At 38.8% G+C, this 18,225-nt stretch overlaps 1 long non-coding RNA gene across 1 annotated transcript; it reads right to left on the bottom strand.

Moving 5' to 3' along the window:
* Nucleotides 1-2,246: 2,246 nt before the first annotated feature.
* LOC124285281 lies at nt 2,247-17,511 on the bottom strand. Its single transcript, XR_006900780.1, has 2 exons — nt 17,376-17,511; nt 2,247-2,330 (listed from the first exon to the last, which is right to left on the bottom strand). It is a non-coding gene; the product is annotated as an uncharacterized LOC124285281 (long non-coding RNA).
* Nucleotides 17,512-18,225: the final 714 nt, after the last annotated feature.

Genomic DNA, 18,225 nt, shown 5'->3' with positions numbered 1-18,225 from the left:
AAGAAAAATATTTTCACCGACATCCTACTGTCCATAATTTCAATAAAGTTAAACTTTTAAATGCCAAGGCTCTACGCACCTTTAAACAGAATAAACGTCAGTCTTGGCGAAACTATGTTTCCAAAATAAATTCACGCACACTTATTTTAAAGGTGTGGAACATGATTCAACGAATAAAAGGCAAAGGTTCCAAATCTACTGTCCACCACCTGAAGGATGGTAACAATGTATTGACGGATAAGGCTGACATTGCCAATAAGGTTGGTGAAACTTTTGCCAAGCATTCGTCTTCATCAAATTATGTCCCGGAGTTTCAGAAACATCAGAAATAACAGGAGAAGAACAGAATAAATTTTAACTCGGACAATGCTGAAGATTATAATGAATTATTTGCACTGTATGAGTTATATACCGCCCTTGAGCAAGCACATGATACAGCAACAGGAGCTGATAACATACACTATCAGCTGTACCTAAGTATTTACCTGAATCGTGTTTGGAAACACTTCTAAATATCATTGATCAAATATGGACTTTAGGGAAATTTCCCAACTCCTTGGCGTAATGCCATTGTTTTCCCAATACCAAAGTTCTGGCCGGGATCATACTGATCCATCATATTACAGACCAATCTCTCTAACTAGCTGTGGCGTAATGCCTTTGTAGTCCCATTACCAAAATCTGGCAGGGATCATACAGATCCGTCGAATTACAGACCAATATATCTAACTAGCTGTGTTTGTAAAACCATGGAACGAATGGTAATCAATAGATTAACATTGTATCTTGAAACCAATAACCTTATAACAGATATATAATGTGGTTTCAGAAAAAATCGTAGTACCACTGATCATTTGGTACGATTGGAATCCTTTGTTAAAAATGCTCTAATAAATAACCAACATGCAGTATCGATATTCTTTGATCTCGAGAAAGCATATGATACCACCTGGAAGCATGGCATTTTAAAGGATTTACATGATTTTGGTTTAAGGGGTCGTTTACCTCTTTTTATATCACAGTTTTTAACAGATAGGCAATTTCAAGTCCGAGCGAGTAGGTTCAACCTTGTCTGACCATTACAATCAGGATCAGGGTGTCCCAAGAGATAGTATTTGTCTGTAACATTGTTTAGCATTAGGATCAACAGTTTATACAAGGCTTTAAATGATTCAATTGATGGATCACTTTTTGTGGATGATTTTAATATTATCTTGTCGCGGTAAAATATGCTTACTTTTGAACGGCAACTGCAGTTGTGTTTAAACAAAATATATAACTCGTGTTTTGAAAACGGCTTTAAATTTTCGAAATCAAAAACTAATTGCATACATTTCTGCCGTAAATATAAGCCACATATATAAGGCACACCCATCAAAGTTGTAAAGGAGACCATGTTCTTAGGTCTGATTTTCGACTACCCTCCTTCACCTATATAGATCATTGGTCCTCTCCAAGCATGATTGTGGCTTCATTGTCTATGGTGGAGCCTCTAACAGCAACCTCAAACTATTAGATTCTGTCCACCATCAAGGCCTAAGACTTTGTCTTGGGTCCTTCAGAACATCTCCTATTGACAGTCTCTACGTCGAGGCCGAAGAGCCATCTCTTGCACAACGCCGTGTAAAATTATCATTACAATATATTACAAACTTATATTCTAACGAATCTAACCCTGCTTTCAACTTTGTCTTCAATCCTCTCTATGAGGATTGATACAACATGAAATCTCCCACTTGTTCCGCCTCATGGGCTCAGAATTAAAACATTTATTTCTGCTGCTGGCAATGCTCTTGAAACTATATCTCCTTCACGTCTTCTTTCTTCTCCTCCTTGGCAACTGGTTAGGCCAGAAGTTGACCTAACACTGACAACATTTAAAAAATCAGAAACTAATGACTTACAATATAAACAAGAATTTAATCAATTACAAAGTAAATATTATACATACAAATCCTTATTTACAGATGGGTCCAAGGATGGTGGTGCAGTGGTTTGTGCCACTGTCATTGGATCCAAAACAATATCTTCTTGCATAACAGCTCTATTTTTACAGCAGAAGCAAACGCCATATTAACAGCCTTAAAATATATTAAAAACACCCCAAATACAAACAATATATAATCTTTTCAGACTCTCTTTCGTGCCTTGAGGCTATTAAAATCTTTCTTGCAAACATCCACTTTTGATAGAAATTATTGAATTATATAATGATCTTGCTACTGGCCAATACGACATCGTCCTCCGTTGGTTACCCAGCCACGTTGGCATTTCTGGGAATACAATGGCCGATCTTGCTGCTAAGGCAGCGCTCAACGAATCTGTGACACCTCTTCTTATTCCATACTCTGAATATAAAGCTGTCATCAGATCGTTTATCCCTGATCTAATGCAGAAGAAGTGGGTAGGTCGGTATCAATATATTACATGAAATAAAACCCTATATTGCTTACACCTACTTACGTGAAACAAAACCCCATACTTGGGTTGTCAGTCCAGATTTGAAGAGGTCACCATACATCGATGTCGTATTGGCCACATAAGATATACTCATGAGTACCTATTGAAAGGTGAGGATGATCCGTTTTGTATCCCTTGTGATGAAAGAATCACGGTCAAGCATGTCCTGCTTGACTGTGTTGAATATTTCATCACAAAGGATATCTATTTCAAATCACGAACTATGAAGGATCTTTTTAATAATGTCAGTTCTCATTTAATTATTGCATTTAAAAAAAAATAGATTTGTTAAATGATTTGTAAATAGATAAATATTTTATGATTGGAAGTTTTAATTAATAACTCAGATTATTAGTGGATGTACCCTCAAGGGGGTTAAAATGTTGTAAAATTATTGTCCTCCTGAGAGGGTACGTAAGTTCCAAAACTCTCAAAGTAAATTTCAAACTTACCTGGATTTTAAGCGTAGAATTTTTGTGATTTTAATTATGGCTAAATTTGACTAAAATCGCCGGCTGCTGAAGGGATGATGTGAATCCAACTAGGATCCATGTAGGTAGCAAAGGTACTGTAAGTCCCCATGGTCCTTAGTATGGTGATCAACCTTCAGTTGCTGGTGATCAATAGCCCGTTCTTATATTGTACTGTTGTCTCTCGTGATATATTTTTATGAAAGCGAACTAGTTCTAGATTAAGAGCTGTGATGTTCTTCTGATAGTTTACTGTCCTTCGATGACAGGTTTTTACGTAATACATTTGTTGATTTGAATATTGATATCAACTGTTCTCGTCACGATATGGCTGCGATATTGCCCATGTGAGGTTAAATTTTAAATCACTCACTCACTCATATGTCACTCACTCACCAACTGCGTTCACCACGTCAGACGTTGCTGCCTGTGCGTATCGGCGAGGAAAGGACTTCTAATCGGAAGACCACCACTCAGTCTCCTTTACGTTTTGCCAGACGAATTTGGATTTGGTCCTCTTGGTCATTGGTGTTTGTCAGTGGTCTCAGTGTTGCAGGTCTTGGACAACCCTTTTCATTACAGGTGTCCACGTCCTTCCTCACCAATCGATAATAACCATGTGGTTTATGTTTAAGTTAGTACCGATGTTGCGAGATGCTGTCGTGATAATTTGCCCTCGTAGTTGTTTTTCGTATTGTCACGTCACTAAAGGATACATTTTTACCGTCGTCTTTTACATTATTTCACAAACCTGTAATGTACATTCTGCAAATAGAACTATTTTTACCCCAATGTGCTTGGAGCCTTCACATCACGTGAGCAAGCGACCTATAGCATTTGAGATATTGCATGGATTACGTGATTAACATTTGCACTCCTGTATGTTAGGGTTTGATCACCTGTTCCAACAATATGTTTAGTATTGCCCTTGGATTTAGGTACGCCTTTATTAATCTTCAGAAGTATAATGATTTCAAACCTAAATGCGTATTGTAGCTTTGTAGACATTTAAAATGTTCTTGATAAGGTTACTGTGCACAAATTAATGTTTGTCATGGTTCATAAATGGTGCTGTAGATAGTTTGACTATGGTATAAGTAATAAGCATTACTGAAGCGTTTGGTGTTAGTGAATTGTTTGAATTGTTTAGAATCGTACAGTAAGGAGGCCAAACGTCTATAATAGAGAGATAAGAATTCAAATTACGGTGGTGGCATTTTGTATCGTATGAAATGTTAAATGTTACATCTTTGTGGTATAGTTAACGATATTATTGGTATTTGATAACAATTGAGGTTATATATGTGATAAGACCATCTATTCTAGTGATTATAAAATATCATTTATTTATTTATACTAGCCAGATAAAGAAACTGTGCACACAGAAAATTCCTTTAGAATTGGAATACAACACAGAAAAGACGAATGATGTGGACACTTTATAAGCTGAAGTATCGGGCCACAACAACATGTTAAAGAACATGAACAATATCCGTAACGATGACGTCAGAAGTTCAAAATTGAGTAGGGGGTCACACGTCGAAGTCACAAAGTCAATAACGGGTATGACCATCATGCGCGTGAAGCACAGCAGTGCATCGACGACGCATAGAGACTACCAAATGAGCGTTGAAGGCCTGGGGAATGTTTGGGACGTGGTCACTGCCGTCTGGAACCTGTGTCTGAGATGTCACCCGAATCCATCTGTCCTGTCTTGGCGTCGTTACTCGGGGACGCCCAGAACGTGGGTGGTCGGGAAATCATTACTGTTTCCATAACGCCTGACCAATGCAGATATCGTGTTACAATGATATTGGAAATGCGCTGCCACTTGTTGTTGGCCCATGCCTGCTCGAACCATTCCAATGGCTTCATGACGTTGAGCAGATGTTCATCTTGGCATGGTGTGTATGTGACTTCTCATGTGAATTTGTGAACGTTTGAATGACCAAAGATCAAGCTTTCGACAGTGACAGCAATTTCTGAGTTTCACATGCTGTGTACAGTTCCACAGGCTGTACGTGCAGCAACACATTGCAAGTCCATAGGTCACCATCAATGACGTCACGTCGCCGTTTTTGTGTGCACAGTTTTTTTATGTGGCCAGTTTACAAAAAATATAAATCAACATTTTTCAGTAAATTCTATTTCTTTTAAAAACTCAGGGATTAAATGATTATTAATATTAGTAGAAAGGTCCTTATATGTTTTGACATTGACATATTTATCCCTTGTGATGGAAAAATCAATAGAGTGAAGCAGGACATGTGATTCTTTCACCACAAGGGATACAAAACGGAGGATCCTCACCTTTGAACAAGTGTTCATGACTTATTTGATTGGCCTTCTAGGCGTTTAGGAGATTAAGAATGATGACAATTTCTGTTGATATACAACTTCTTTATTCTGTATCGGCGACGTTTCGACATATATTCTAATGTCGTTGTAAAGCTTAACATTGTGCAGGGTCAGACGAACTGCTACATTCTGCAGACTGGTACTAAGAGGAACAGGGCTATGTATTATACCCTGTCGTACCAAAATAGCAGCACCTCCAGTTGCTTTATCTCCTGGAGGAGAAAAGGAGTGATTACCACTGCATTGTCTTAAAGTAAAGTTGTGTGTAGGTTTTATGTTTTATGTATGTCTCTTGGAGACATATTGCTGACGGCTGAAAATCTTGTATCAGAAATTGTATCTCATTAAAGTTATTTTCATAGTAGCAGTTATTGAGTCATGGCACTTCAATTGGTGGGTGTGAGGAGGATATATACCTCCGCCTGTACCGTGAGGACGGAGTAACCTTCACATCTGAAGGTCCACATGTATTTTCAAGAGGTCTCTCTGGGGGTGAGGGGACAACAGGTAGTTTGTCTCTATTAATCTTGTTTCCTTGCTGCTTTTTTATTTGTCCATGGTTGGTTGTGAAACAGACGTGTGTGATGAATATTCAGGTGCAGTCATATATGACAAGTTGTTTTCTGATTTTCAATGTAAGTCAGACAAAAGGAGGATACAATGCCATACGGTTGAACGTGTACACGATCGCATTTATTTCTACAGTGCCTTGTACTGTCATCCTACGACAGATGCAATGCAAAGAAACGACTCAGAAACACTATTCAATATACGTGTTTATTTGTTTGTTGCAATGTTAGATCTGTGTTTGTTTGATGTTTAAGGCCTCAAGTCAAGTCAATTCATCGAGCCTGGACCAGACAATCCATGATCAACTTCATGAGCATCGATCAACGCAGTTGAGATACGATATGATATGATAAAGCTTTTCTATCAATGTTTCGCTACTGATGGTCCATTTAAATCATTCCAGTTATTTGAAGTAGATATGTTGAGGAGTGTATTGATGAATGGTGCTTGTCCCTACTATAACTTCTACAGGTAGTGGTCACAACCTCCACATGGGTGGCACTGTAGGCAAGGCACTCGTGCTATGGTTTCTAAATTGGTAAATGTGGAGTTAAATCAAAGTTAGTCACTCGCGCTGCACAAGAGCCTCTGGTTGGAAAGAGAATCTAATTTCTCCAAAGTTTAGATGTCTAATACAAGTTGCATTGTTAACCATAATTGGTCAACGTAAATCTGTAAAGAATTCATTTTATAAAATGAACAAAATACAATGTAATTATGTAACGTATTTCATAACCCTTTTTCTAAAACAATAGAATAGACACAAATATCAACTTTACATAGAAATAGTGGAACTACGCAGGATGACGATTGACAAAGTTCCAATCCATCGCATATTCATCTCCTTACTGCTTTTGTGAAGAAATCTTTCTTAAATCTAAACACGAACTACATCCACCTCCTCTTCTGTGGTACTTCACTAAAATGCCACCTTGCCTGGAAGAACGTCCCTGAGAATAATTAGAAGATAATTGAGGTAGTATGTATCTTCTGTCATCCATCAGTTTCGTGTGAGATAAATCGTCTAAAAAACACACAAGCGAAAAGTCAAGCTTTACGGTGATAATGGGACAACGAATCTTTCAACAGAATATGTTGAACCTATTCATGCGTTATATTTTGCCATTTCTCTATTTTTTATATTATATCATGAAGTAATGCTTGAATGTAGGTGGAGGCTTGTTTACACATTTGTTGCTGCTAAAGCTGCACTCAGCAATATTCCGTCAAAATGAGGACGGTGAGTAAATAACTAAGTCTAGGCCGTACAGTCCAGAACATAATGATTGTAAGGAAGCGAAAGCATTAATTCCTCACCTCGGCACAGTATGTGAAATTTGATATGTGGTGTCGCAGTAAATGTGGCAAAATACAATACCCGTGAAGAGCCACCTCCTCTTGGTGGGTGCTGGATAACGCAAAGAGCTCTTCAACGCCTGAATTGGCAACCCGTTTGTCGTGGGTTGGGCCCCTGTGTCGGTGGAGGACGGGAGTCTGGTGCTTGAGGGCACTGGTTCCAGGAACAGTGTTCCTGTGCCCAACACACCACTTCGCCCCTTACTTCACCTAGACGGGTGGATGAATGGACCCGTTTCAATCAATCGGCTGGTAACGCCAAGCCCTGTGCATGGATTATATATATATATATATGTCATTGCGCAAATTTGATTTGGAATTGTTTTAATTTTGGTCTTGGCCCACTTGTTCATCTAAAATCATTTGAAGTTGAAATATGATGTCAAGAAATTTGCCTAGAGTCTTCATGCCCAGACGGCGGTGGCTCCTGGGCCAGTCTGGTGGAAGAATTAATCTTTTAGTTTTTTACTGGAGTATATCGTATCCTTGGTGCTGCAAGTCGGAGATCTGCTAGTTTTTAGCATTGTCCTTGGGATACTGCATGGTAGGTGGTGAGCTCGGCTGATGAACCATATTACAGTAACCATGGCTTATGACCCCCCCACCCCCCACCCCAAAAAAAAGTCCACTTGAAAATGATTCTGTTGATACTGACCAGAGACTGCCCAAATCGATTGAGTATTGGCCACGTTTCCATGTGATTGAGGCCCTTGACAAGACACCGTTAAAGCTGAACCCTTTTGCAGTATCTTATGGTATTCAAGGTATTGCTGGGGATGTTAAGAACATTAAACGCTTATGTTCGGGTGAGCTGCTAGTTGAGTGCAGAAAAAACAACAATCAACCAACCTAATGAATACTGAATCATTCGTCGGCATTGCGGTCACGGTCTCTGCTGACAAAACATGAAACACAAGCAAAGGTATCATCAGAGACTGATTGATTGTTCGCTGACATGTCAGAACTTGACATCGTGTCAGAGATGAAAGATCAAGGTGTACTTTATGTAAAACGTTTTTCAACCCGAAAAAAACAATGAAACTTTCAAAGCCAATATTTATCTGTTTTCCTTTTCGTCTCCAAATGCTCCCAAATCACTGAAAGCAGGTTACTGTAACATCCAAGTTGACACCTACATTCCCAGCCCGTTCAGGTGTTTTAAATGCCAGAAATATGGACATGGTGTAAATACTTGCACTTTGTCTGTTGTGTGTGCTTACTGGAGTGAGAAGACACAAACAACAGAAGATTATAACAGTGATTTTAAAAATGCACCAACTGCTCAGGGGACCATTCATCTTTTTCTAAAGTGTGTCGGATTTGGAAAGAGCAAATAGAGATTAACCAATCAAATTTACCCAAAACGTCAGTTTTTCTGAAGCCAAAAAACTTGTCAAGAGATCCGAACTTACTGAAAGTTATGCTACAGTAACTAAAACACCATCTGAGTCAAGCCCTATAATATCAACATTATGCACAAGTTGTCAAACAAACAAATTGCGAGTCTCCACAGCTTTTTGTACCGTATATTTCATCTCAAACGGAGGAATTACTTCCTGGAACATCAAAGTCATCTTCTGACCATAAATCATTATCTCAATCATGTTCGAAGTCTCAATCGTCATCAGCTATTTAACAAATTGTTAAAAGCAATGTTAAACCGAAGCCTGATGCTTAAAAAACCACTGTGACAGAGCCCCAAAAGGGTGAGAAAATAGAATTCAGTTGTTCAACAAATATGGATCTCTCGAGTACATGGACGTATCTTAAAACGTCCATTCAAGGACACATAGCTTGTCACAATCCAAAAAAGTGCGGGGTAGATCCCCAATAAATCCCCACAAAAGATAGTTTCTTCCAATAATATTGTACACTGGAACTGTGGACTAATTTCAATGATTTGCAGATATTAGTCCAAGATTTTACACCATCAGCGATCTGTCTATAGAAGACATATTTAAAACAGACAGATAATTTTGAACTTCATCATTTTAATGCATAGCATTGTTTTTCACCTCCTGGTGATAGGGCCACAGGAGTATCTTCGATCCTAATCAAGCAGTTGAATGCAGACAGGCTCGCAAGACACGGAAGAAAGCTATACTTTATTTCCGTCACCATCCTATGGTCCACAATTTCGACAAATTTACAATCTTAAACGCCAAAGCACAGCGTACTTTCAATCAAAGTAAACGCCATTCTTTGCGATACTATGTCTCAAAACTTAATTGGCGTACGCCGATATGGAAGGTATGGAACTTGATTCTAGTGGAGCGCTAAGATCCAGTTTTCATAAGAATTGTGCATTTGATGATGATAAAAGCACCAAAATTGGTCATGATATAAAAGAACATGTCTGAAATAATTTTAGATATGGAGGCACCTGAAATTTTGCATGTGTGCGCATGCGCAGTACATAAACTATAACATACTATTTTCTGCGTTTTCCCTTAAAGAATCAGTATAGCCAACCATAACACACTTATAATTTTATAAATAGTGATTTACAGGTACATGCAATGACAGGAAAATTCATAAACTTAGAATAATAGAAAACATTTCTAAACAATGAACACGCCCTCTTTCCAAAATGGCGGCTAGCAGACAGCTTTTTGGAGTATGAATCTCTCTGACAAAATGTATGTATACTTGGGATTTATCTGATCGAAATAGACTGTAATTGCACTTAATATGTAGAAAAAGAACTGCAGCACAATAAATATAAAAGTAAAGTTGTGCATTATTCTTAGCAATCACAATATAAGTGATTATTCCCCAACTTCATGGCCCAAGGACAATCAAGGGAAATAATCCAAACTTGTCTTTCTCAAGGGAGCAGTCATTTTTTCCAGAGAAAAATCACTTTACAAGTTTAATTGTTTAATTAAATTCCCAGCAACTAATTTAGTGCAAAAATGCAATTTTATTGATGTTCAATAGCTATTTTGACTAATTCTATTTTCAAAATATCATTAATATTTTTCGTTTGGTTAACATTTCCCTAAAATATTATATTTTCACAAAGTTAAGTTGCAAGAGTTAGCTTTCCAGAAAGATGAAGATAATAAATGTTTATGGTCAAATTGGTAAAACATGAAATTTTCTTAACTTACAGGTGCCATTGCAGTTATGATACAAATCACAAGTTAGGATAGTGAATGTGGACTTCATGCTTAACAATAAAAACAAATATGTCTAAATTCAAAATTATAGACATATCAAATTCACCAACTGTCTCCACATCCGACTGTATGAACTGGGAACTGTGTATCATTTGTCAAGAGCAGAAAAATGACTGTCTCCAGTGTCCAGCACTGACAAAGAGGAAAGATATCGGAAGCGGATATAAATCGTTCGCTGATAATCTAAGCAGGTTCAGTAATTTAAGAGATTTAAAGAGCTTACAGTTAGCTTGCAAAATAGATGATGGTTCTGGTGTTGAGACTTCTCTGACTGCAAAAAAGGCGAAGTGGCATAAAACATGCAGACTCCTCTTTAACAATAAAATGATACAAAGAGCAGAAAAAAGGTCATTGAAAGAAGAAACCAGAGAGACAGGTAATGGGCCGATTATGTGCAAGCGCACCAGATCTTTGTTTTCGGTACCAACAGACGCTCGGTACCATCAGACAGAACTGCCCGCAGCTGGGACTGATGTTCTTCATGACGCAGCAACATTTGAAGTAGATAAACGAGTTCGAGAATGTGTTACGCTACTTGAAGACACTACCTTATTAGCAAAGTTAAGCATGGGTGATATGGTTGCCTTGGAAGCCAAATATCATAGTAAGTGTTTAGCGGCACTCTACAATCGGGTAAGAGCGGCCAGGATTACAGAATTGTGATTTCTGATTGTGAGAGAAAGGTGTCTGGTATTGTATTCGCTGAACTTGTCATGTATATAGAGGAAAATCGCTTAGGACAGTCCACTGCTCCAGTCTTCAAACTTGCAGACCTTGCATATCTCTATGCATCTAGACTGCGACAGTTTGGGATTGACCCTGATCAAAGAGTACATACCACTCGATTGAAGGAACGATTGCTGGCTCAGTTTTCAGATTCACAAGCCATTAACAAGGGCCGAGATGTTCTCCTTGTATTTGACAAAGACATTGGCAATGCTTTGACAAAAGCTTGTGAACGTGATAGTTACTCTGATGCTGTTCACCTTGTAAGAGCTGCGCAGATCGTACGCAAACAGTTATTCAATGATGTTACATCATTTGATGGGTCATTCAGCAAAAGCAGCCAAGAAGACTCTGTCCCAAGTTTATTGACTGCTTTAGTAAGCATGATACTTGGAGGACCAAGCATAAAAGACCAAAGTCATGAATCCTCTTCTCAGGCCACACTTACTATATCTCAGCTTCTAAAATACAATAGTGTCAGACACAAGCGCTCAACTCCGATAAGTGAAGCCTCAACACGGCACAACCTACATAAGGAAACCCCAGTCTCTATTTACATTGGATTGATTCTTCATGCCCAGACTCGGAAAAGGGAGTTGGTTGACAAGTTACATGATCTTGGCATAAGCATCTCTTATGACAGAGTACTCCATATCTCAACTGACTTAGGCAACAGGGTGTGTGAACACTTTGAAAAAGAAAATGTTGTTTGCCCTCTGACATTGCAAGGTCAAGTCTTCACAACTGCTGCTGTTGACAACATTGATCACAACTCAAGCTCATCAACCGCCAAAGATTCATTTCATGGAACTAGCATATCGCTGTTTCAGCACCGCAGAACTGAAAGTGAAGGTTGTAATCGTACAACAACCTCGATGAATAGGCATATTAGTTCCAAGACTGTAAGACATTTGCCACACTACTATACAAATGTCCCTTCCGTTTCTTCAGACGTCAAAGGATCAAACATCTCAGTGGGGGAATTGACAAGTCTGAACAGGAGCAACTACTATAAACACATGCACGAGGAGATGAAATGGTTGGAACACACAAGAAGGATGATCAGCACAACAGATGATATCCATCACATGAATATATCATGGGCTGCATATCATGCCAACAAAGGCCAATACAATGATAGCATTATTTCCAAATCAGCTCTTCTTCCTCTGTTCCAGGAAAGTGCTCACACAGTGTCAATGATCAAACATTCTATGGATGTAGTGAAGAGTGCTGTAGAACATTTGAACCCAGGACAGTCTTGTGTCATAACATTTGACCAGCCTTTGCATGCTATAGCCGAGCAAATACAGTGGAAGTGGCCTGAGAAATATGCTGAAAACAAATTTGTCAGTTTGTTTGGGGGTCTACATATTGAGATGGCAGCCTTAAAAACTGCTGGTGACTGGCTGAAAGCAAGCGGATGGACACATGCCCTTGTACAGGCAGAGATTGCAACACCTGGAACAGCAGATTCGTTCATCAAGGCAATGCGAGCTCATCAAATCACAGCAGCTTCACTGGATATTTTACAGCATAATGCCTATGAAACATATGCTACCTCGACTCATGTAGAAGGAGAAGATACGCTGGAATTTTATGCTTGGTGTACCAAGCGAAGAGAGACGTCTCCTATGTTTCGCTTCTGGGAAATTGCCTTGAAACTAGAGCTGTGCATTCTAGCATATGTGCGTTCTCTACGAGAAGCAAACTTTGCCATGTACTTGGATGTGCTAACAGAACTTGTTCCATGGTTCTTTGCCTTGGATCACACTTACTACGGTCGTTGGATACCAGTTCATCTCAAAGATATGAGCGAGCTATCAGACACCAATCCAACAGTAGCAGTAGCAACAGCATTCAACTTGGGCTACTTCACAGTACAGAAGACAAAGCGTGCATTTTCTGCAATTCCAATTGATCAAGCACATGAGCAAACTAATGCCTGTATCAATGGAGATGGTGGTGCGATTGGACTTATAGAAAATCCAAGTGCACTCAGACGCTGGATGGTTTCTGGACCTGAGGTGTCAAGGGTGATTGGAGAATTTGAGAATGTCTTACATCAAAAGGGGAGACAAAAAATACACCATCATGATCAGACTACATGTGTACAAAAAGATTTTGCTGAAGATGTCAGTTCTCTTGTAGCTGTCATCCAAGAACTCTGAAACCCCTTTGAGGAGGACAGTCCAGATTTGCTTGTCCTTGATACCAGAGAAATAGCAGGTGCTGAGGTTCTTAAATCTGTCAGGTGTGTAGAGCAGCTAAGAAAAGAGCAGTTTGAAACTTTTACTAAGGAACGTCTTGTGGACAGAACAAAGCCTATCAGCAGTTTTATTTCACGCAACAATCTAACTTTGTTTGGCAGCTCAAAATCGAAGGCCATAAAACATTGTAAAGGAGAACTGAAAACAATGAAGACTGACATGGAACTCTTTTCCAGGATATACATTGGCTGTCAGACACGAGGCGGAAATTTAGATGAATTTTTCCGTCATGAAAATCAGACGTATCCACCATCCTTATCTGAAAATGGATCCCTGCGTATTGGAACAAAACGTGACCTGTTGGCATGTCTTGAAGCAAGTGCTCCAGCAGTATCAGAAATGCCAGCTGTGACCAGTCTGATTGTTGATGGCGCTGTCACTGTACAAATGTTGAAGCCCGGTACAGTCAAAACATTTTATGAATATGCTCGTGAGGTTTTCATACCATACATCCATTCACAGCTACGAAATGTGACACGTTTGGATTTGATTTGGGATAGATACATAAGCAACAGTCTAAAAGCAACTGTCAGAGCTCAACGGGGTACAGGTGTTCAAAGACACGTTATTGGTACTGCTACCATGCCAGTTAACTGGCAGAGCTTTTTACATGACGATCGCAACAAGGGGGAACTTTTCCACTTTTTGACAAAGGCCCTTATTCAGTCTGTCCAAGAGCAGCACAAGGAAGTTATTGTCACAGAAGGAGAAGAGAAACTTTGTGTTCCTCTACAACCTGATTTGTCTTCCCTTGTCCCTTGCAACCACGAAGTCGCATAATGCTTCATGTTGCTCATGCTGCAAAACATGGCCATGACAGGATTATGATACGAACAGTCGATACAGACGTTGTCGTGCTTGCAGTCATGGTTTCCCAGATCTTCTTGCCAATTCATTCCGAACTGTGGCTTGCCTTTGGGACAGGAAAAACTCTTCGTTACTTGGCAGCTCATAAAATCAAAGCATGTCTTGGACTGGAGAAATCGCGTGCTCTTCCAATGTTTCATGCTCTGACAGGATGTGATACTGTATCAGCATTTGCAAGACACGGTAAGAAGACAGCCTGGACTACATGGGAAATCTTTCCAGAGGTGACGCAGGCTCTAATTGCTCTGTCTAGTGCTCCAAGAAGCATCACATATGATGTCATGAAAATCATTGAAAAGTTCATCATATTGATGTATGACAGGACCAGCCTTGGCACAAATGTTTATCAAGCCAGAAAGAGAATATTTGCAAAGAAAACCTCTATTCATGCCATCCCATTAACACATGCAGCTCTTGTTCAACATGTCAAAAAGGCTGCTTACCAGGCAGGCCACATATGGGGTCAATCACTTCTTCCACAGCCTGAACTCCCATCTCCAACAGAGTGGGGCTGGACACAGAAGGAAATTGGACAGTTTGTTCCCTACTGGACAACACTACACCAAGCATCCCAATCTTGTCAGGAGTTGGTCTCTTGTGGCTGTAGAAAGGGCTGTAACAACCGATGCAAATGCAAACAGTCATCACTTAAATGCACTGGACTCTGTTGGTGCGAGGGCCGGTGTTCATAACATTGACCCCGCTATATTTTTAAGATGTTTAGCCAGTAATTCAGGTCAGTATTTTCGAGACAAATCATCCCATTAGTGTATTGATGGCAGCCCCAAAGGTATAACGGTAGCCAGAAAAGGCAAAATATTAAGTATCTACTGCGCATGCGCAAAATGAAATTATTTTAAGTGCCTCCATATCCTAAAATGTTCACTATCCATCAAACTATAACTGTGCAAAGTTTCATGCTTTTATCATTAAATGCACAATTTATCTGCTTAGCCGCTCCACTATTCAGAAAATCAAAGGTAAGGGCTCTAAATCTAGCATTCTTCATCTAAAAGATGGGAACCAAATACTGACTAATACATCAGATATGGCAAACAAACTTGGAGAAACTTTGGCCAGACATTCTTCCTCGTCGAATTATGTACCTGAATTCCAAAATATCAAAAAACGGCAAGGAAAGAAATCTATTAATTTCATTTCAGATAATGGGGAAGACTACAATGAAACTTTTCGATACATGAGCTTCATACTGCTCTTGATCAGACTCACGATACTGCTTCAGGAGCTGATAACCTTCATTATCAACTCCTGAAGCACTTACCAGAATCATGTTTTTAGACATACGTATTTTTTATGACATTTTGGACATCTGGACACTTTCCTTCGTCATGGCGCGATGCTTTTATTATAACCATACCTATACCTGGACGTGATCATTCTGATCACTCTTATTATAGACTAATTTCACTTACAAGCTACGTTTGCAAAACCATGGAACGCATGATAAATGATCGACTTGTTTGGTATTTGGAAACCAATAACCTAATAACAGATATACAATGTGGTTTCCCTAAACACAGAAGTACCATCTTTCATTTAGTCATTCATATAATTAATAAACAACATGCAGTGTCTATCGTTTTGGATCTAGAAAAAGCATACGGCACTACATGGAAACATGGTATTTTAAAAGATTTACATGACTTTGAATTACCAGGCTGTTTGCCTCATTTTATATCCAACTATTTAAATGACAGTCAATTTCAAGTTCGCGTGGGTTCAACCCTGCCTGATCATTACAATCAGAATCAGGGTGTCCCACAAGGCAGTATTTTGTCTGTCATACTGTTTATCCAAGGTTCTAAAAGATTCAGTTGATGGATCACGTTCTGCGGATGATTTTAATATTTCTTGTCGCGGTAAAAATATGCATACTATTGAATGGCAACTGCAGTTGTGTCTAAACAAACTAAATAAATGGTGTTTTGAAAAATGCTATACATTTTCTAAATCCAAAACTAATTGTATACGCTTCTGGCGTAAATACTAACCACATAAAGACCCAGAAATATTTTTAAATGGGACTCCTATCAAAGTTGTAAAGGAGGCCAAGTTCTTAGGTCTTATTTTCGACTCCCATTTAACATTTTTGCCGCATACTAAATCCCTTAAAGCTAAATGCCCGAAGGCACTTGATCTATTAAAAGTCGTTTCTAATTCAAAGTGGGTGGGGATCAAGCTACCCTCCTTCATCTACATAGATCATTGGTCCGCTCGAAATTAGATAACGGCTCCATCGTATATGTAGGGGCCTGTAAAAGCAACCTGAATCTATTAGATTCTGTCCTTTGCCAAGGTCTAAGACTTTGTCTTGGCTCCTTTCGAACTTATCCTGTTCACAGTCTCTCCGTCGAGGCCAATGAGCTATCTTTAAAACTAAAGAATTAAACTGTCTTTACAATATATCACAAAGCTGTATTCCAATGAACCTAATCCTGCTCACAACTGTGTTATTAATCATTTTTATGAGGATCTATATAATACAAAATCTGCTCTTGTTCCACCTCTTGGGCTCAGAATTAAAGCATTTATTTCTGCTGCCGACATTGAGCTGAAGAATATATCTCCTTCCAGTCTTCTTTTTTCTCCTCCTTGGCAATTGGTAAGGCCACACGCTGACCAAACATTAACCACATTTAAAAAATAGGAAACTAATTAATTACAGTATAAACAAGAATTTAGTCAGTTAAGAAATAGATATAATACATTTAAATTCTTGTTTACAGATGGGTCCAGGGATGGTGGCGCAGTAGCTTGTGCCACTGTCATTGGATCCAGAACAATATCTTCTTGATTGCCTGATAACAGCTCTATTTTCACAGTAGAAGCAAACGCCATATTAACAGACTTAAAATATATTAATAAACACCCTAAATTTAAACAATATATCATCTTTTTTTACTCTCTTTTGTGCCTTCAGGCTATTATTCTCTCTTGTAAACATCCACTTTTAATCGAAATAATTGAATTGTATAATTATCTTGCAACTGGCCAAAACGACATCGTCCTCTGCTGGTTACCCAGCCACGCTGGCATGTCTGGAAAAACAATGACTGATCTTGCTGCCATGGCAGCACTCAACAAGTCTGTGACACCACTTCTTATTCCATACTCTGATTACAAAGCTAGCATTAGAGCGTACATCCGTTATCTGAAGCAGAAGAAGTTGGACACCCAAGTCGGTATAAATAAATTACATGAAATACAACCGTATATTGGTTACACCTACATGGGTTGTCAGTCCAGATTTGAAGAGGTCATTATGCGACGATGTTGTATTGGCCATACTAGATATACTCATGAATACCTGTTAAAAGGTGAGGATCCTCCGTTTTGTATCCCGTGTCATGAGAGAATCACGATCAAGCATGTCCTGCTTGACTGTATTGATTTTTCCATCACCTTGATAAATTTGTCCATGTCAAAACAGTTAAGGATCTTTCTTTACAATGTTAATTATCATTTAATAATTGAATTTTCAAAGGAAATAAAATTATTACCTAAATTTTACATACTATGTTTTGTAAATACATCAATGGTATTTTAAATACGATAGTATAAATTAGCAATTGCAATTGTTAATGCCTGTATCCTCAAAGGGGGTTAAAGTATCGTAAAAAATGTGTCCCCCTGAGAAGGTACGTAAGTCCAAAACTTTCAAAGTAAAATGTAAACTTACCAGATTTATAAACGTAGTATATTTGTTGTTTTAACTGTCGGCCAAGTTTTCCTACAATCGCCAGCGGCTGAAGGGATGGTGTTAATTCAACCAGGGTCGATGCAGGTAGCAAAATCACTGTAAGTCCCCATGGTCCCTGTTATGGTGATCTACCTTTGGTTGTTGGCGACCTATTCGCCTGTTTTTATATTGCATTGTCTTCGTAAATAAAATAGTTTTACGTTTACATGCTAGTTTTAGACACATCTGTGATACTCTAGTTATTT

The sequence above is a fragment of the Haliotis rubra genome, unplaced genomic scaffold (genome assembly GCF_003918875.1).
Source record: "Haliotis rubra isolate DU_JTF1 unplaced genomic scaffold, ASM391887v1 Scf357, whole genome shotgun sequence".
NCBI classification, from domain to species: domain Eukaryota; kingdom Metazoa; phylum Mollusca; class Gastropoda; order Lepetellida; family Haliotidae; genus Haliotis; species Haliotis rubra.
The sequence above is the reverse complement of the archived record's forward strand: the minus strand, read 5'-3'. Positions and strand labels throughout refer to the sequence as shown.